This window comes from Bombina bombina, chromosome 11 (assembly GCF_027579735.1).
Source record: "Bombina bombina isolate aBomBom1 chromosome 11, aBomBom1.pri, whole genome shotgun sequence".
Lineage (NCBI taxonomy): Eukaryota > Metazoa > Chordata > Amphibia > Anura > Bombinatoridae > Bombina > Bombina bombina.
In genome coordinates this window covers 4,489,753-4,511,876 of record NC_069509.1, presented here as the reverse complement: position 1 = coordinate 4,511,876, position 22,124 = coordinate 4,489,753, and the positions used below count along the sequence as shown (strand labels likewise).

The 22,124-nt window shown below is 41.9% G+C and overlaps 1 protein-coding gene across 1 annotated transcript in view; it reads right to left on the bottom strand.

The window, feature by feature from the left end:
- Positions 1–22,124, bottom strand: part of SRCAP (Snf2 related CREBBP activator protein) — a gene marked incomplete at its 3' end in the record, with an annotated part of 711,452 nt that overhangs the window by 285,968 nt on the left and 403,360 nt on the right.

Below are 22,124 nucleotides of genomic sequence, written 5' to 3'. Positions count from 1 at the left end.
TAAACTTCTCTTATCTGACAAGGACAGAGTCATAGACACTGAATCTATCTGGAAACCTAAAAAGGTTACCCTTGTCTGAGGAAACAATGAACTGATTGGTAAATTGATCCTCCAACCATGATCTTGAAGAAACAACACAAGTCGATTCGTATGAGATTCTGCGAAAATGTGAAGACTGAGCAAGTACCAAGATATCGTCCAAAAAAGGAAATACCAAAACCCTGTTCTCTGATTACAGACAGAAGGGCACCGAGAACCTTTGAAAAAAATTCTTGGAGCAGGCGCTAGGCCAAACGGTAGAGCCACAAAACTGGTAATGCTTGTCTAAAAAGAGAATCTCAGAAACTAAAAGTGATCTGGATGAATCGGAATATGCAGATATGCATCCTGTAAATCTATTGTAGACATATAATGCCCTTGCTAAACAAAAGGCAGGATAGTCCTACAGTTACCATCTTGAATGTTGGTATCCTTACATAATGATTCAATATAGATAGATCCGGAACTGGTCTGAAGGAATTGACCTTCTTTGGTACAATGAAGAGATAGAATAAAACCCCAGCCCCTGTTCCAGAACTGGAACTGGCATAATTACTCCAGCCAACTCTAGATCTGAAACACATTTCAGAAATGCTGAGCCTTTGCTGTGTTTACTGGGACACGGGAAAGAAAAAAATCTCTTTGCAGGAGGCCTTAACTTGAAGCCAATTCTGTACCTTAAAAGAAAACGTAAACTGCCCCATACCAGCTGAGCTGGAATGAGGGCCGCACCTTCATGGGTATTTAGGAGCTGGCTACAGGTTTCTATAAGACTTGGATATATTCCAAACTGGAAATGGTTTCCAAACTGATACCGCTCCTGAGGATGAAGGATCAGGCTTTTGTTCCTTGTTGTGAGGAAAGGAACGAAAATGATTGTTAGACCTAAATTTACCTTAGATTTTTTTATCCTTTGGTAAAAAAGTTCCCTTCCCTCCAGTAACAGTTGAGATAATAGAATCCAACTGAAAATCGAATAATTTATTACCCTGGAAAGAAAGGGAAAGCAAAGTAGACTTAGATAACATATCAGCATTCCAAGTTTTAAGCCATAAAGCTTTTCTAGCTAAAATAGCTAGAGACATATACCTGACATCAACTCTAATGATATCAAAAGATGGTATCACAAATAAAATTATTAGCATGTTATAGAATAATAATAATGCTATAAAATTATGATCTGTTACTTGTTGCGCTAAAGCTTCTAACCATAAAGTTGAAGCTGCAGCAACATCCGCTAAAAATATAGCAGGTCTAAGAAGATTACCTGAACATAAGTAAGCTTTTCTTAGAAAGGATTCGATCTTCCTATCTAAAGGATCCTTAAATGAAGTACTATCTGCCATAGGAATAGTAGTACGTTTAGCAGGAGTAGAGACAGCCCCATTAACCTTAGAGATTTTGTCCCAAAACTCTAATCTGTAAAATGGCACAGGATATAATTGCTTAAACGTTTAGAAGGAGTAAATGAATTACCCAAATTATTCCATTCCCTGGAAATTACTTCAGAAATAGCATCAGGGAGAGAAAACACTTTTGGAATAACTACAGGAGATTTAAAAACCTTATTTAAACGTTTAGATTTAGTATCAAGAGGACCAGAATCCTCTATTTCTAATGCAATTAATACTTCTTTAAGTAAAGAACGAATAAATTCCATCTTGAACAAATACAAAGATTTATCAGCATCAACCTCTGAGACAGAAACCTCTGAACCAGAAGAACCATTATCAGTATCAGAATGATGATGTTCATTTAAAAATTCATCTGAAAAAGGAGAAGTTTTAAAAGACTTTTATGTATACTAGAAGGAGAAATAACAGACATAGCCTTCTTAATGGATTTAAAAAATAAAATCTCTTATGTTATCAGGAACACTCTGAAAATTAGATGTTGACGGAACAGCAACAGGTAATGTAACAGTACTAAAAGAAATTTTATCTGCATTAATAAGTTTGACATGACATGCAATACAAACAACAGCTGGAGAAACAGAAACCAAAAGTTTATAGCAGATACACTTAGCTTGGTAGCTCCAGCACTGGGCAGTGATTTTCCTGAAGTATCTTCTGACTCAGTTGCAACGTGGAACATCTTGCAATATGTAAAAGAAAAAACAACATATAAAGCAAAATTGATCAAATTCCTTAAATGACAGTTTCAGGAATGGGAAAAAAATGCCAGTGAACAAGCTTCTAGCAACCAGAAGCAATAAATAATGAGACTTAAATAATGTGGAGACAAAAATGACGCCCATATTTTTTAGCGCCAAAAAAGACGCCCACATTATTTGGCGCCTAAATGCTTTTGGCGCCAAAAATGACGCCACATCCGGAACGCCGACATTTTTGACGCAAAAAAAGGTCAAAAAATGACGCAACTTCCGGCGACACGTATGACGCCGGAAACAGAAAAAAATTTTTGCGCCAAAAAAGTCAGCGCCAAGAATGACACAATAAAATGAAGCATTTTCTGCCCCCGCAAGCCTAACAGCCCACAGGGAAAAAGTCAAATTTTTTTTTAAGGTAAGAAAAAATGATTGAAACAAATGCATTTATCCCAAATATGAAACTGACTGTCTGAAAATAAGGAATGTTGAACATCCTGAGTCAAGGCAAATAAATGTTTGAATACATATATTTAGAACTTTATAAAAAAGTGCCCAACCATAGCTTAGAGTGTCACAGAAAATAAGCTTACTTACTTACCCCAGGACACTCATCTACATGTTGTAGAAAGCCAAACCAGTACTGAAACGAAAATCAGCAGAGGTAATGGTATATATATATATATATAAGAGTATATCGTCGATCTGAAAAGGGAGGTAAGAGATGAATCTCTACGACCGATAACAGAGAACCTATGAAATAGACCCCGTAGAAGGAGATCATTGCATTCAAATAGGCAATACTCTCCTCACATCCCTCTGACATTCACTGCACGCTGAGAGGAAAACCGGGCTCCAACCTGCTGCGGAGCGCATATCAACGTAGAATCTAGCACAAACTTACTTCACCACCTCCATAGGAGGCAAAGTTTGTAAAACTGAATTGTGGGTGTGGTGAGGGGTGTATTTATAGGCATTTTAAGGTTTGGGAAACTTTGCCCCTCCTGGTAGGAATGTATATCCCATACGTCACTAGCTCATGGACTCTTGCTAATTACATGAAAGAAAATGCAAAAGCATAGGCCTCTTGATAGAAAAGAAAGCAGGAGGCAAACAACAATGGGGTATTGAATTAATGAAGAAAAAATTGGCGCCAAGTATGACGCACAACGTAACGTAAACTTTTTTGGCGCCAAAAATGACACACTTGCGTCACTAATGAGGCCGCTGTGTGAAAGGTCTCGACGTCACGTATGACGTCGGAAATGACGAAGTTGCGTCAAAAACGTAATTTTCCCGCGCCAAAAAAGTTTGTGCCAAAAATGACGCAATAAAGTCTAACATTTGACGCACCTGCGGGCCTAATACCCGCAAATGCAAAAGTAGTCAAATTGAAAAAGACTAAACCCCAGGTAAGAAACAAATTTCTTAAAGTGTTTATATTCCCAAATATGAAACTGACATAAGGAAATACATGAACCTGACTCATGGCAAATATAAGTACAATACATATATTTAGAACTTTATATAATTTGCATAAAGTGCCAAACCATAGCTGAGAGTGTCTTAAGTAAATGAAAACATACTTACCAAAAGACACCCATCCACATATAGCAGATAGCCAAACCAGTACTAAAACAGTTCTTTAGTAGAGGTAATGGTAAATTTGAGAGTATATCGTCGATCTGAAAAGGGAGGTAGGAGATGAATCTCTACGACCGATAACAGAGAACCCATGAAAAAGACCCCCGTTAGGGAAATCATCGTATTCAATTGGTGATACTCCCTTCACGTCCCTCTGACATTCGCTGTACTCAGAGGAATCGGGCTTCAACAATGCTGAGAAGCGCATATCAATGTAGAAATCTTAGCACAAACTTACTTCACCACCTCCATAGGAGGCAAAGTTTGTAAAACTGAATTGTGGGTGTGGTGAGGGGTGTATTTATAGGCATTTTGAGGTTTGGGAAACTTTGCCCTTCCTGGTAGGATTGTATATCCCATATGTCACTAGCTCATGGACTCTTGCCAATTACATGAAAGAAAATTAGGCCCAGGTTGCTTTATAATAGACTGGATCACACAGCAGCAGTTTTGTCAGTCAAAAATTCAGCAGCAGAGTCCCTTTTTCTCTCTTGCTTGGGATTATATTTTGCAATATAATCCCAACCATATTATTTCTAATCATTGTAAAATTTGGATGATAGGCCCTTCGGATGTTTAGCATTGATTGGTTTCTGGGGAATGTCATTTTAACAGCCAACTGTCTCTTGGTTGTAATTCTGGATTTAGGCCATCGGGGGCAGCAGACAAGACAAACCGTTTCTTTTTTTGTTTTAACACTGCTATACAGTGAATATATATTTCTTTAAAAATGTTTATTTAATATACTATAAATTCTTGATATTAACAAGTCACATGTTCCAAGTGTATTGGACCATGTCATACTATTCATCCTGATAATTTTAATATGAAACACCAGTATGTTTCTATTGATCATAACGACAAACAACTACACTATCAAACATTTGCTCTCCCCCAAAATCAAAATCCTGGCATATATTCATACAAACAAAGTCTATTTCACATTCCCAACAATTTTTGAATACACAGATCCATGTTCATGGCTAAGGACATCTTGTCTGTAAAAGAAAGGAGAAAAATGTCAAACATGTATACATCTACTTGTTGTATTTATCAGCTCAGCAAATATTTAATATAGTATGTCCCAGATAAATACCTATATACATATATGTTTTATTTGAGTATTTCAAACTCACATGAAAACCTGGCACCATTCCTTTTGCAAGATTCATTTTTTTTTATGTCATACAGACTCTTGCAATGCTAATTTGTCTGGGGCTGCATATTGGAAACTCTGCAGGGGACAATTCACACCCAGGTTACAATTAGTAATTTCTTCAGCTAAAAATTTTCCCTACGAATCTCATTAGGCCTCAAAGAAAAATCCCAGACACCACGTCTCTATTAACCCAGGGGTTCCTGTGACCTAGGTAATGAGACAGATGCTCTCTTTGAAATAACTTGCCTTTTCTCTAATTGAAACAGAGAGAGGGGGTATGTTTACACAGAGTTTCAAAAATAAAAGGAGTTCTTGGTCTGATCATAAATTTATGATCAGATATATATACATTATATATATATTATCTAATAACTCAGATATCCTGACATGCCAGACGTTTATGCAAAAGAATAGACAGTGCAGAAATCTGACCCTTCAGAGTACTGACTGACAAACCTTTCTTCAGGCCCTCCTGAAGAAGACACAAAATTTGAGAAACGCTTAATTTGTTCCAAGAAAAACCCTTAGAATCACACCAATAAAGGTATTTACACCATACACTATGGTAAATTCTGCGTTTACAAACCTGAAGCATAGTATCTATGACTTTCTCAGAGAAGCCACGTCTAGCCAAACCTAGACGTTCAATCTCCAAGCAGTCAGCTTCAGAAAAACCAGATTTGGATGAAGGAAGGGACCCTGAAGAAGGTCCTTCCTCAGAGGTAACCTCCAGGGCGGAAGAGATGACATCGTCACCAGATCCTGCGGGGCCATGCAGGAGCTATTAGAATCACAGAAGCCCTCTCCTGCTTAATGCGAGCAATTACTCATGTAACAAGAGCAAACAAAGAAAACAGGTCAGAACGACTTGAAGATCTCTTGACCTTGAACCGTATTTTGGAAGCTTGGCATTTTGACAAGACGCCATCAGATCCAACTCCGGAACCCCCAACCTGAGTGTTATCATTGTGAAAACCTCTGGGTGGAGAGCCCACTCTCCTGGATGAAAAGTCCGTCTGGTCAGAAAATCTGATACATTGTGTGGCGCAGACTGAATTAGCAAGGTTGAAATAGCGCACCAGATCCATATAGCAAGACAGAAGATCAGGTACCAGCTCAGCATACGTCCCTAAACCATCCATAACTTCTAGCCCACGATTTCTAATGTGGCCTGACTGCTAAAAAAAACACTGGCTCTAACAAGCAAACATGCTAGTGTAACATAGGAAAAGTACCAAAAACAATCTCAGAGAAATAAAGACGTTGAAATCCCTACTTTATGTGTGGAAAGAACAAATATATTACCGCTCCTAATGCGGTATGACTGAAATAACACTGCTACTGAGATTATATTGTATAGTCCTCAAAATCCACAAAACAGATTGATTTCTACATAACTGCATATTCTAATGGCAGTAGTGTATGAAATGCATGCCTGAACCAGATTCTCTCTATAGGCAACACGATATTTGAGGACAAGTGTCTACAAACAGATAAATTACCCAGCTTCTATATGGTCAGTCAGCAGAGGTCCTGTAAGACAGAAAGGAAAAACTAAATGTATGCTTACCTGATAAATTACTTTCTTTTACAATATGACGAGTCCACGGATTTCATCCTTACTTGTGGGATATTAACCTCCTGCTAACAGGAAGTGGCAAAGAGCACCACAGCAGAGCTGTGTATATGTGTGTGTGTATATATATATATATATATATATATATATATATATATATATATATATATATATATATATAGCCCCTCCCCTTCCCCTCCACCCTCAGTCATTTGGCCGAAGGTTATAGGAAGAGAAAAGGAAAGGCTAAAAAGGTGCAGAGGTGACTGAAGTTTTCAAAAAATTAAATAAACCAGTCTTAAAATAACAGGGAGGGCAGTGGACTCATCATATCGTAAAAGAAAGTAATTTATCAGGTAAGCATAAATTTAGTTCTCTTTTACAAAGATATGAAGAGTCCACAGATTTCATCCTTACTTGTGGGAAACCAATACCAAAGCAATAGGACACGGATGAAAGGGAGGGACAATACAGGAACCTAAACAAAAAGGCACCACTGCTTGAAGAACCTCTCCCCCAAAGATAGCCTCAGAAGAAGCAAAAGTATCAAATTTGGAAAAAGTGAGAAGGGACGACCAAGTCGCAGCCTTACATATCTGTTCCACAGATGCATCATTTTTAAAAGCCCAGGTGGAAGCCACAGCCCTAGTAGAATGATCCGTAATTCTTTCAGGAGGCTGCTGTCCAGCAGTCTCATATGCCAGGCGGATGATACTTCTCAGCCAAAAAGAAAGAGATAGCCGTAGCTTTCTGACCCCTACGCTTTCCAGAATAAACAATGAATAATGAAGATGATTGACAGAAATCCTTAGTTGCCTGTAAGTAAAACTTTAAGACACGGATCACGTCCAAGTTATGTAACAGACGCTCCTTCTTAGGAGGATTAGGACACAATGAAGGAACAACAATTTCCTGATTAATATTCTTATTCGAAACAACCTTAGGAAGGAACCCAGGTTAGGTACATAAAACCACCTCATCAGAATGAAATATGAGATAAGGCGAATCACACTACAATGCTGAAAGCTCAGAAACTCTTCGAGCAGAAGAAATAGCAACCAAAAACAGAACTTTCCAAGATAATAGATTAATATCTATGGAATGCATAGGTTCAAACGGAATCCCTTGCAGAACTTGAAGAACTAAATTCAAACTCCAGGGAGGAGTAATAGGTATAAATACAGGCTTAATTCTAGATAGAGCCTGATAAAAAGACTGAACATCTGATACATTTGCCAAACGTTTGTGAAACAGAATTGACAAAGCTGTAATTTGTCCCTTTAAGGAACTTGCTGATAACCCTTTCTCTAATCCTTCTTGGAGAAAAGACAAAATCCTAGGAATCCTAACTTTACTCCATGAGTAACCCTTGGATTCACATCAATAAAGATATTTACGCCATATCTTATGATAGATCTTTCTAGTGACAGGCTTTCTAGCCTGTATCAAAGTATTGATAACTGAATCAGAGAATCCTCGCTTCGATAAATTCAAGCGTTCAATCTCCACGCAGTCAGTTGCAGAGAAATTAGATTTGGATGTTGGAAAGGACCTTGAATGAGAAGGTCCTGTCTCAATGGAAGTTTCCACGGTGGCAGAGAGGACATGTCCACTAGATCCACATACCGAGTCCTGCGTGGCCACGCAGGCGCTATCAGGATCACTGAAGCTCTCTCCTGTTTGATTCGAGCAATCACGGGTGGGAGGAGAAGAAACGGCGGAAATGCATAAGCTAGGCTGAACCACCAAGGTACTGCCAAGGCATCTATCTGTTGGGCCTGAGGATCCCTTGACCAGGATCCCTTGACCGGGATCCGTATCTTGGAAGCTTGGCATTCTGACGAGATGCCATCAAATCCAATTTCCGGTCTGCCCCATCTAAGAATCAATGAGGCAAATACTTCTGGGTGAAGTTCCCACTCCCCCGGATGAAAAGTCTGTCGACTTAGAAAATCTACTTCCCAGTACTCTACCCCTGGGATGTAGATCGCTGAGAGATGACAATAGTGGGCCTCTGCCCAACTGATTATCTTGGATACTTCTATCATCGATAAGGAACTCCTTGTTCCCCCCTGATGATTGACATATGCCACAGTCGTTACGTTGTCCGACTGGAATCTGATGAATTTGGCCGAAGCCAACTGAGGCCACGCCTGAAGCGCATTGAATATTGCTCTCAGTTCCAGAATATTGATTGGAAGTAGCGACTCCACCTGAGCCCAAACACCCTGTGCCTTCAGGGAGTTCCAAACTGCACCCCAGCCCAGAAGGCTGGCATCTGTTGTCACTATCATCCACAAGGGTCTGCGGAAACAAGTCCCCTGGGATAGATGATCTGGCGACAACCACCAAAGAAGAGAGTTTCTGGTCTCTTGATCCAGAATTATCTTTGGAGATAAATCTGCATAATCCCCATTCCACTGATTGAGCATGCACAGTTGCAGTGCTCTGAGATGAAAGCGAGCAAACGGAACGATGTACCATTAATCCGATTACCTCCATACCCTGAGCCACTGATGGCCGAGGAATGGACAGAAGTGCTCGGCAAGCATTCAAAATCTTTGATTTTCTGACCTTCGTCAGAAATACTTTCATGGCTACTGAGTCTATCAGAGTTCCCAAGAAAGGAACCCTTGTCTGTGGAACAAGTGAACTCTTCTCTATGTTCACCTTCCAGCCATGAGTTCTCAGAAAAGACAACACTGTGACCGTGTGAGATTTTGTCAGATGATATGTTGACGCCTGAATCAGAATATTGTCCAGATAAGGCGCCAACACTATCCCTTGCGGTCTGAGAACCGCCAAAAGAGACCCTAGAACCTTTGTGAAGATTCTGGATGCTGTGGCCAACCCGAAAGGAAGAGCCACGAACTGATAATGTTTGTCAAAGAAGGCAAACCTTAGAAACCGATGATGATCTTTGTGGATTGGAATATGAAGGTAAGCATCCTTCAAATCCACGGTAGTCATATATTGACCCTCATGAATCATTGGCAAAATCGTTCGAATTGTCTCCATCTAGAATGATGGAACTCTTAGAAATTTGTTTAGACACGAGGTCCAAAATGGGTCTGAACGTTCCCTCTTTCTGGGGACCACAAATATGTTTGAGTAAAACCCCTGTCCCAATTTTGGAACAGGACAGATTACTCCCATAGTAAAAAGGTCTTTTACACAGCGTAAGAACGCCTCTCTCTTTATCTAGTTTGCAGATAATTTTGAAAGATGAAATCTCCCTCTTGGGAGAAAATCCTTGAATTCCAATTTATAACCATGGGTCACTATTTCTAGTGCCCAGGAATCCTGAACATCTCATGCCCAAGCCTGAGCAAAGAAAGAAAGTCTGCCCCCTATTAGATCCGGTCACGTATCGGTGGCCACCACTTCATGCTGCTTTGTGGAAGAAGAAGTGGGGGGTCCTCCTTTAAAGTTCAGAAAGAAAAAAAAAAATATTCTGCTTACCCCTCATTTTAACCGACCTATCCTGAGGTAGGGCATGGCCCTTACCTCCTGTTATATCAGAAATGATCTCCTTCAATTCTGGCCCAAAAAGGGTCTTACCTTTAAAGGGAATAACTACAAACATATAATTTGATGACACATCAGCAGAACAAGATTTGAGCCACAATGCTCTACGTGGCTTATATAGCAAATCCTGCATTTTATGCCACTAATTTAGCAATTAAAAAAGCGGCATCAGTAAAAAAAAGAATTAGCTAGCTTAAGAGCCTTAATTCTATTTAGAATGTCATCTAATGGAGTCTCAACCTTAATAGACTCTTCTAGAGCCTCAAACCAAAAAGCTGCTGCAGTAGTTACTGGAACAATGCAAGCCGTAGGTTGTAAAAGAAATCCCTGATTAACAAATAATTGCTTTAGTAAACCCTCTAATTTCTTATCCATAGGAAACATTTTCTTAAAATTAGGAGAGGGAGAAAACATAATTTATGCTTACCTGATAAATTTATTTCTCTTGTAGTGTGTTCAGTCCACGGGTCATCCATTACTTATGGGATATATTCTCCTTCCCAACAGGAAGTTGCAAGAGGATCACCCAAGCAGAGATGCTATATAGCTCCTCCCCTCACATGTCATATCCAGTCAATCGACCGAAACAAGACGAGAAAGGAGAAACTATAAGGTGCAGTGGTGACTGGAGTTATAATTTTAAAATTTAGAACCTGCCTTAAAAAGACAGGGCGGGCCGTGGACTGAACACACTACAAGAGAAATAAATTTATCAGGTAAGCATAAATTATGTTTTCTCTTGTTAAGTGTGTTCAGTCCACGGGTCATCCATTACTTATGGGATACCAATACCAAAGCTAAGTACACGGATGATGGGAGGGACAAGGCAGGAACATTAAACAGAAGGAACCACTGCCTGTAGAACCTTTCTCCCAAAACCAGCCTCCGAAGAAGCGAAAGTGTCAAATTTGTAAAATTTGGAAAAAGTATGAAGTGAAGACCAAGTTGCAGCCTTGCAAATCTGTTCAGAGGCCTCATTCTTAAAGGCCCAGGTGGAAGCCACAGCTCTAGTGGAATGAGCTGTAATTCTTACAGGAGGCTGCTGTCCAGCAGTCTCATAGGCTAAACGTATTATGCTACGAAGCCAGAAAGAGAGAGAGGTAGCCGAAGCCTTTTGATCTCTCCTCTGTCCAGAGTAAACGACAAACAGAGAAGAAGTTTGTCTAAAATCTTTAGTTGCCTGTAAGTAGAACTTCAGAGCACGGACCACGTCTAGATTATGCAAAAGACGTTCCTTCTTTGAAGAAGGATTAGGACATAATGATGGAACAACAATCTCTTGATTGATATTCCTGTTAGAAACAACCTTAGGTAAAAACCCAGGTTTCGTACGCAGAACTACCTTGTCTGAATGAAAGATCAGATAAGGAGAATCACAATGTAAGGCAGATAACTCAGAGACTCTTCGAGCCGAGGAAATAGCCATCAAAAACAAAACTTTCCAAGATAAAAGCTTAATATCAATGGAATGAAGGGGTTCAAACGGAACACCCTGAAGAACTTTAAGAACCAAGTTTAAGCTCCACGGAGGAGCAACAGCTTTAAACACAGGCTTAATTCTAGCCAAAGCCTGACAAAAGGCCTGGACGTCTGGATTCTCTGCCAGACGTTTGTGTAAAAGAATAGACAGAGCTGAAATCTTTCCCTTTAGCGAACTAGCAGAGAAACCCTTTTCTAAACCCTCTTGTAGAAAAGCCAATATCCTAGGAATCCTATCCTTACTCCATGAGTAACTCTTGGATTCGCACCAATATAAATATTTACGCCATATCTTATGGTAAATTTTTCTGGTCACAGGTTTCCGAGCCTGTATCAATGTATCAATAACCGAATCCGAAAACCCACGCTTTGATAGAATCAAGCGTTCAATTTCCAGGCAGTCAGCCTCAGAGAAATTAGGTTTGGATGGTTGAAAGGACCCTGAATTAGAAGGTCCTGCCTCAGAGGAAGAGACCATGGTGGACAGGACGACATGTCCACTAGGTCTGCATACCAGGTTCTGCGTGGCCACGCAGGCGCTATCAGAATTACCGATGCCTTCTCCTGTTTGATCCTGGCAATCAGTCGAGGTAGCAACGGAAATGGTGGAAACACATAAGCTATGTTGAAAACCCAAGGGGCTGCTAATGCATCTACCAGCACCGCTCCCGGGTCCCTAGACCTGGATCCGTAACAAGGAAGCTTTGCGTTCTGGCGAGATGCCATGAGATCCAGATCCGGTTTGCCCCAACGACGAATCAGTTGAGCAAATACCTCCGGGTGAAGTTCCCACTCTCCCGGATGAAAAGTCTGGCGACTTAGGAAATCCGCCTCCCAATTCTCTACGCCTGGGATGTAAATCGCTGACAGGTGGCAAGAGTGAGACTCTGCCCAGCGAATTATCTTCGAGACTTCCAACATCGCTAGGGAACTCCTGGTTCCCCCTTGATGATTGATGTAAGCCACAGTCGTGATATTGTCCGACTGAAATCTGATGAACCTCAGTTTTGCTAACTGAGGCCAAGCTAGAAGAGCATTGAATATTGCTCTTAATTCTAGAATGTTTATTGAAAGGAGTTTCTCCTCCTGAGTCCACGATCCCTGAGCCTTCAGGGAATTCCAGACTGCTCCCCAGCCTAGAAGGCTGGCATCCGTTGTTACAATCGTCCAATCTGGTCTGCGAAAGGTCATTCCTTTGGACAGATGAACCGGTGACAACCACCAGAGAAGAGAATCTCTGGTCTCCTGGTCCAGATTTAGCAAAAGGGACAGATCTGAATAATCCCCGTTCCATTGACTGAGCATGCATAGTTGCAGCGGTCTGAGATGCAGGCGCACAAATGGCACTATGTCCATTGCCGCGACCATTAAGCCGATTACCTCCATGCACTGAGCTACTGATGGGCTTGGAACGGAATGAAGGACACGGCAAGCATTGAGAATCTTTGATAACCTGGACTCCGTCAGGTAAATCTTCATCTCTACAGAATCTATAAGAGTCCCTAGAAAAGAAACCCTTGTGAGTGGTAACAGAGAACTCTTTTCCACGTTCACTTTCCACCCATGCGACCTCAGAAATGCTAGAACTATCTCTGTATGAGACTTTGCATTCTGAAAACTTGACGCTTGTATCAGAATGTCGTCTAGGTACGGAGCCACCGCTATGCCTCGTGGTCTTAGTACCGCCAGAAGTGAACCCAGAACCTTCGTAAAAATTCTCGGAGCCGTGGCTAACCCGAAGGGAAGAGCTACAAACTGGTAATGCCTGTCTAGAAAGGCAAACCTTAGGTACCGATAATGATCTTTGTGAATCGGTATGTGAAGGTAAGCATCCTTTAAGTCCACTGTGGTCATATATTGACGCTCTTGGATCATGGGTAGGATGGTTCGAATGGTTTCCATCTTGAACGATGGTACCCTTAGGAATTTGTTTAAGATCTTTAAGTCCAAGATTGGTCTGAAGGTTCCCTCTTTTTTGGGAACCACGAATATATTTGAGTAAAATCCTTGTCCCTGTTCCGATCGCGGAACTGAGTGGATCACTCCCATGATTAAGAGGTCTTGTACACATTGTAGAAATGCCTCTCTCTTTACTAGGTTTGTTGATAACCTCGATAGATGGAACCTCCCTTGTGGAGGAGAGGTTTTGAAATCCAGAAGGTATCCCTGAGATATAATCTTCAACGTCCAGGGATCCTGCACATCTCTTGCCCAAGCCTGGGCGAAGAGAGAGAGTCTGCCCCCCACTAAATCCGTCTCCGGATAGGGGGCCCTGTCTTCATGCTGTCTTAGGGGCGGGAGTAGGCTTTCTGGCCTGCTTGCCCTTGTTCCATGACTGGATGCCTTTCCAACCCTGTCTGTAACGAGCAGTAGTTCCTTCCTGTTTTGGAGCGGAGGAAGTTGATGCTGCTCCTGCCTTGAAGTTACGAAAGGCACGAAAATTAGACTGTTTGGCCTTTGGTTTGGCCCTGTCCTGAGGAAGAGCGTGGCCCTTACCTCCCGTAATGTCAGCAATAATTTCCTTCAAGCCGGGCCCGAATAAGGTCTGCCCTTTGAAAGGAATGTTAAGTAGCTTAGACTTGGAAGTTACATCCGCTGACCAGGATTTAAGCCAGAGCGCTCTGCGCGCCTGTATGGCGAATCCGGAATTTTTAACCGTAAGTTTGGTTAGATGTACTACAGCATCTGAAACAAACGCATTAGCTTGCTTAAGGGTTCTAACTTTGCACAAAACCTCATCCAATGGTGCTGTGCGAATCGCCTCTTCCAGAGACTCAAACCAGAATGCCGCTGCAGCCGTGACAGGCACAATGCATGCAAGAGGCTGCAATATAAAACCCTGTTGAACAAACATTTTCTTAAGATAACCCTCTAATTTTTTATCCATTGGATCTGAGAAAGCACAGCTATCCTCCACCGGACGCAGGTACTGACACGTGAGGAGAGTTAGGCGGCATAACTTCCCCCTCGTTGTCTGGTGATAGTTTCTCTATCGGTACAGATTGACTTTTATTCAAAGCAATATCAATACAATTGGTACACAACGTTCTATTGGGCTCCACATTGGCTTTTGAACATGATGAACAAACAGTTTCCTCTGAATCAGACATGTTTAAACAGACTTAGCAATGAAACTAGCAAGCTTGGAAATCACTTTCAATAAGTTTACAAGCAATATAAAAACGCTGCAGCGCTTCAAAAACAGAATTTATGTTTACCTGATAAATTACTTTCTCCAACGGTGTGTCCGGTCCACGGCGTCATCCTTACTTGTGGGATATTCTCCTCCCCAACAGGAAATGGCAAAGAGCCCAGCAAAGCTGGTCACATGATCCCTCCTAGGCTCCGCCTACCCCAGTCATTCGACCGACGTAAAGGAGGAATATTTGCATAGGAGAAACCATATGATACCGTGGTGACTGTAGTTAAAGAAAATAAATTATCAGACCTGATTAAAAAACCAGGGCGGGCCGTGGACCGGACACACCGTTGGAGAAAGTAATTTATCAGGTAAACATAAATTCTGTTTTCTCCAACATAGGTGTGTCCGGTCCACGGCGTCATCCTTACTTGTGGGAACCAATACCAAAGCTTTAGGACACGGATGAAGGGAGGGAGCAAATCAGGTCACCTAAATGGAAGGCACCACGGCTTGCAAAACCTCTCTCCCAAAAATAGCCTCAGAAAAAGCAAAAGTATCAAACTTGTAAAATTTGGTAAAAGTGTGCAGTGAAGACCAAGTCGCTGCCCTACATATCTGATCAACAGAAGCCTCGTTCTTGAAGGCCCATGTGGAAGCCACAGCCCTAGTGGAATGAGCTGTGATTCTTTCAGGAGGCTGCCGTCCGGCAGTCTCATAAGCCAATCTGATGATGCTTTTAATCCAAAAAGAGAGAGGTAGAAGTTGCTTTTTGACCTCTCCTTTTACCAGAATAAACAACAAACAAGGAAGATGTTTGTCTAAAATCCTTTGTAGCATCTAAATAGAATTTTAGAGCGCGAACAACATCCAAATTGTGCAACAAACGTTCCTTCTTTGAAACTGGATTCGGACACAAAGAAGGCACGACTATCTCCTGGTTAATGTTTTTGTTAGAAACAACTTTCGGAAGAAAACCAGGTTTAGTACGTAAAACCACCTTATCTGCATGGAACACCAGATAAGGAGGAGAACACTGCAGAGCAGATAATTCTGAAACTCTTCTAGCAGAAGAAATTGCAACCAAAAACAAAACTTTCCAAGATAATAACTTAATATCAACAGAATGTAAGGGTTCAAACGGAACCCCCTGAAGAACTGAAAGAACTAAGTTGAGACTCCAAGGAGGAGTCAAAGGTTTGTAAACAGGCTTGATTCTAACCAGAGCCTGAACAAAGGCTTGAACATCTGGCACAGCTGCCAGCTTTTTGTGAAGTAACACAGACAAGGCAGAAATCTGTCCCTTCAAGGAACTTGCAGATAATCCTTTCTCCAATCCTTCTTGAAGAAAGGATAGAATCTTAGGAATTTTTACCTTGTCCCAAGGGAATCCTTTAGATTCACACCAACAGATATATTTTTTCCATATTTTGTGGTAAATTTTTCTAGTTACAGGCTTTCTGGCCTGAACAAGAGTATCAATAACAGAATCTGAGAACCCTCGTTTTGATAAGATCAAGCGTTCAATCTCCAAGCAGTCAGTTGGAGTGAGACCAGATTCGAATGTTCGAACGGACCTTGAACAAGAAGGTCTCGTCTCAAAGGTAGCTTCCATGGTGGAGCCGATGACATATTCACCAGATCTGCATACCAAGTCCTGCGTGGCCACGCAGGAGCTATCCAGATCACCGATGCCCTCTCCTGATTGATCCTGGCTACCAGCCTGGGGATGAGAGGAAACGGCGGGAATACATAAGCTAGTTTGAAGGTCCAAGGTGCTACTAGTGCATCTACTAGAGTCGCCTTGGGATCCCTGGATCTGGACCCGTAGCAAGGAACCTTGAAGTTCTGACGAGAGGCCATCAGATCCATGTCTGGAATGCCCCACAGTTGAGTAATTTGGGCAAAGATTTCCGGATGGAGTTCCCACTCCCCCGGATGTAATGTCTGACGACTCAGAAAATCCGCTTCCCAATTTTCCACTCCTGGGATGTGGATTGCAGACAGGTGGCAGGAGTGAGTCTCCGCCCATTGAATGATTTTGGTCACTTCTTCCATCGCCAGGGAACTCCTTGTTCCCCCCTGATGGTTGATGTACGCAACAGTCGTCATGTTGTCTGATTGAAACCGTATGAACTTGGCCTTTGCTAGCTGAGGCCAAGCCTTGAGAGCATTGAGTATCGCTCTCAGTTCCAGAATATTTATCGGTAGAAGAGATTCTTCCCGAGACCAAAGACCCTGAGCTTTCAGGGGTCCCCAGACCGCGCCCCAGCCCATCAGACTGGCGTCGGTCGTGACAATGACCCACTCTGGCCTGCGGAAGCTCATCCCTTGTGACAGGTTGTCCAGGGACAGCCACCAACGGAGTGAATCTCTGGTCCTCTGATTTACTTGTATCGTCGGAGACAAGTCTGTATAGTCCCCATTCCACTGACTGAGCATGCACAGTTGTAATGGTCTTAGATGAATGCGCGCAAAAGGAACTATGTCCATTGCCGCTACCATCAAACCTATTACTTCCATGCACTGCGCTATGGAAGGAAGAGGAACGGAATGAAGTATTTGACAAGAGTTTAGAAGTTTTGTTTTTCTGGCCTCTGTCAGAAAAATCCTCATTTCTAAGGAGTCTATTATTGTTCCCAAGACGGGAACCCTTGTTGACGGAGATAGAGAACTCTTTTCTACGTTCACTTTCCATCCGTGAGATCTGAGAAAGGCCAGGACTATGTCCGTGTGAGCCTTTGCTTGAGGAAGGGACGATGCTTGAATCAGAATGTCGTCCAAGTAAGGTACTACTGCAATGCCCCTTGGTCTTAGCACCGCTAGAAGGGACCCTAGTACCTTTGTGAAAATCCTTGGAGCAGTGGCTAATCCGAAAGGAAGTGCCACGAACTGGTAATGCTTGTCCAGGAATGCGAACCTTAGGAACCGATGATGTTCCTTGTGGATAGGAATATGTAGATACGCATCCTTTAAATCCACCGTGGTCATGAATTGACCTTCCTGGATGGAAGGAAGAATTGTTCGAATGGTTTCCATTTTGAACGATGGAACCTTGAGAAACTTGTTTAGGATCTTGAGATCTAAGATTGGTCTGAACGTTCCCTCTTTTTTGGGAACTACGAACAGATTGGAGTAGAACCCCATCCCTTGTTCTCCTAATGGAACAGGATGAATCACTCCCATTTTTAACAGGTCTTCTACACAATGTAAGAATGTCTGTTTTTTTATGTGGTCTGAAGACAATTGAGACCTGTGGAACCTCCCCCTTGGGGGAAGCCCCTTGAATTCCAGAAGATAACCTTGGGGGACTATTTCTAGTGCCCAAGGATCCAGAACATCTCTTGCCCAAGCCTGAGCGAAGAGAGAGAGTCTGCCCCCCACCAGATCCGGTCCCGGATCGGGGGCCAACATTTCATGCTGTCTTGGTAGCAGTGGCAGGTTTCTTGGCCTGCTTTCCCTTGTTCCAGCCTTGCATTGGTCTCCAGGCTGGCTTGGCTTGAGAAGTATTACCCTCTTGCTTAGAGGACGTAGCACTTGGGGCTGGTCCGTTTCTACGAAAGGGACGAAAATTAGGTTTATTTTTGGCCTTGAAAGACCTATCCTGAGGAAGGGCGTGGCCCTTACCCCCAGTGATAGAGATAATCTCTTTCAAGTCAGGGCCAAACAGCGTTTTCCCCTTGAAAGGAATGTTAAGCAATTTGTTCTTGGAAGACGCATCCGCTGACCAAGATTTCAACCAAAGCGCTCTGCGCGCCACAATAGCAAACCCAGAATTTTTCGCCGCTAACCTAGCCAATTGCAAAGTGGCGTCTAGGGTGAAAGAATTAGCCAATTTGAGAGCACGGATTCTGTCCATAATCTCCTCATAAGGAGGAGAATCACTAGCGATCGCCTTTTCTAGCTCATCGAACCAGAAACACGCGGCTGTAGTGACAGGGACAATGCATGAAATTGGTTGTAGAAGGTAACCCTGCTGAACAAACATCTTTTTAAGCAAACCTTCTAATTTTTTATCCATAGGATCTTTGAAAGCACAACTATCTTCTATGGGTATAGTGGTGCGTTTGTTTAAAGTAGAAACCGCCCCCTCGACCTTGGGGACTGTCTGCCATAAGTCCTTTCTGGGGTCGACCATAGGAAACAATTTTTTAAATATGGGGGGAGGGACGAAAGGTATACCGGGCCTTTCCCATTCTTTATTTACAATGTCCGCCACCCGCTTGGGTATAGGAAAAGCTTCTGGGGGCCCCGGGACCTCTAGGAACTTGTCCATTTTACATAGTTTCTCTGGGATGATCAAATTCTCACAATCATCCAGAGTGGATAACACCTCCTTAAGCAGAGCGCGGAGATGTTCCAACTTAAATTTAAATGTAATCACATCAGGTTCAGCTTGTTGAGAAATTTTCCCTGAATCTGAAATTTCTCCCTCAGACAAAACCTCCCTGGCCCCCTCAGACTGGTGTAGGGGCCCTTCAGAAACAATATCATCAGCGTCCTCATGCTCTTCAGTATTATCTAAAACAGAGCAGTCGCGCTTACGCTGATAAGTGGGCATTTTGGCTAAAATGTTTTTGATAGAATTATCCATTACAGCCGTTAATTGTTGCATAGTAAGGAGTATTGGCGCGCTAGATGTACTAGGGGCCTCCTGAGTGGGCAAGACTGGTGTAGACGAAGGAGGGGATGATGCAGTACCATGCTTACTCCCCTCACTTGAGGAATCATCTTGGGCATCATTTTCTCTAAATTTTGTGTCACATAAATCACATCTATTTAAATGAGAAGGAACCTTGGCTTCCCCACATTCAGAACACAGTCTATCTGGTAGTTCAGACATGTTAAACAGGCATAAACTTGATAACAAAGTACAAAAAACGTTTTAAAATAAAACCGTTACTGTCACTTTAAATTTTAAACTGAACACACTTTATTACTGCAATTGCGAAAAAGTATGAAGGAATTGTTCAAAATTCACCAAAATTTCACCACAGTGTCTTAAAGCCTTAAAAGTATTGCACACCAAATTTGGAAGCTTTAACCCTTAAAATAACGGAACCGGAGCCGTTTTTATCTTTAACCCCTTTACAGTCCCTGGTATCTGCTTTGCTGAGACCCAACCAAGCCCAAAGGGGAATACGATACCAAATGACGCCTTCAGAAAGTCTTTTCTATGTATCAGAGCTCCTCACACATGCGACTGCATGTCATGCTTCTCAAAAACAAGTGCGCAATACCGGCGCGAAAATGAGACTCTGCCTATGATTAGGGAAAGCCCCTAGAGAATAAGGTGTCCAAAACAGTGCCTGCCGATATTATTTTACAAAATACCCAGATTAAAATGATTCCTCAAGGCTAAATATGTTTATATATGAATCGATTTAGCCCAGAAAATGTCTACAGTCTTAAAAAGCCCTTGTGAAGCCCTTATTTACTGTCAGTAATAAAAATGGCTTACCGGATCCCATAGGGAAAATGACAGCTTCCAGCATTACATCGTCTTGTTAGAATGTGTCATACCTCAAGCAGCAAAATTCTGCTCACTGTTCCCTCAACTGAAGTTAATTCCTCTCAACAGTCCTGTGTGGAACAGCCATCGATTTTAGTAACGGTTGCTAAAATCATTTTCCTCTTACAAACAGAAATCTTCATCTCTTTTCTGTTTCAGAGTAAATAGTACATACCAGCACTATTTTAAAATAACAAACTCTTGATTGAATAATAAAAACTACAGTTAAACACTAAAAAACTCTAAGCCATCTCCGTGGAGATGTTGCCTGTACAACGGCAAAGAGAATGACTGGGGTAGGCGGAGCCTAGGAGGGATCATGTGACCAGCTTTGCTGGGCTCTTTGCCATTTCCTGTTGGGGAGGAGAATATCCCACAAGTAAGGATGACGCCGTGGACCGGACACACCTATGTTGGAGAAAATACAGATATAATTAAACAATTCTTAACAAGAAGTGTATTATTAGCAGAGGATTGCACCCATTAGCAAAAGGATGATTAACCCCTCAATACCCAAAAAGGATAAAACTGATATCAATTAAGATTTAACGCTTTTAATCACAGTCAAGCACACTGTCACAGATCTGCTGTGACTGATTACCTCCCTCACAAATGAATTTTGCAGACCCCTGAGCTCTCTAGAGACGTCCTGGATCAAGGAGGAAGAAGCAGGAAGACTGTGCTAGAATTTTAACTGCGCAACAAGGCGCTAAAACAAGGTCCCTCCCACTCCTAATACAACAGTGGGAGCCCTGATATAACTGTTTCCATGCAGAAAATATATGTTAGCCACGTGGAAAAAATCATGCCCAAAGAGATTTATCACCAAAGTACCTCACAAAAACGAATAACATGCCATTAAACGTTTTATTAAAATACAACATTTTCCAATGTCATGCAAAGTTATCACTAAGCCTGCTACCAGTCGCTACCAGTGCAGATAAGGCTTAAGTATTATTTCAGTTTTAACAGCATTTTCTCAGTCAAATTCTAGTCCCTAGAAAATAACTCGAATGCGCATACATTTATCAGCCTGATACCAGTTGCCACTACTGCATTTAAGGCTGTACTTACATCATACGGTAACAGCAGTATTTTCTTAGTCAATTCCATTCCCAGAAAATAATGTACTGTACATACCTCATTTGCGGAGGACCCCGCATGCTATTCCCAGTTTCTGAAGTTACCCCACTCCTCAGGATGTCGAGAACAGCCAGTGGATCTTAGTTACACCAGAAGAAACGCAGGCAGTTTCTTCTTCCAAATACTGCCTGAGATAGAAAAACAGCACACTCCGGTGCCATTTAAAATAAACTTTTGATTGAAGAATAGTTAAGTAAAAACTCCAGCTCCTCTCGCGACCTCCTCCTTTGTTGAGGGTTGCAAGAGAATGACTGGATATGACATGTGAGGGGAGGAGCTATATAGCAGCTCTGCTTGGGTGATCCTCTTGCAACTTCCTGTTGGGAAGGAGAATATATCCCATAAGTAATGGATGACCCGTGGACTGAACACACTTAACAAGAGAAAATGGTATACCTGGTCTATCCGATTCCTTACTAATAATTTCCGAAATTCTCTTAGAAACCGGAAAAACATCAGTGTAAGTAGGAAATTCTAAATATTTATCCATTTTACACAATTTCTCTGGAGGAATCACAAAAGGATCACAATCATCCAGAGTCGCTAAAACCTCCCTAAGCAACAGGCGGAGGTGCTCAAGCGTAAATTTAAATGACATAGCATCCGAAACTGTCTGAGGCAAAACATTCCTGAATCAGAAATTTCACCCTCAGACAGTAATTCCCTGATCCCCAACTCAGAGCACTGTGAGGGAACATCGGAAATAGCTAATAAAGCATCAGAGGATTCAGTATTTACATTAATACTTGACCTACTGCGTTTACCCTGCAACACTGGTAATTTAGACAATACCTCTTT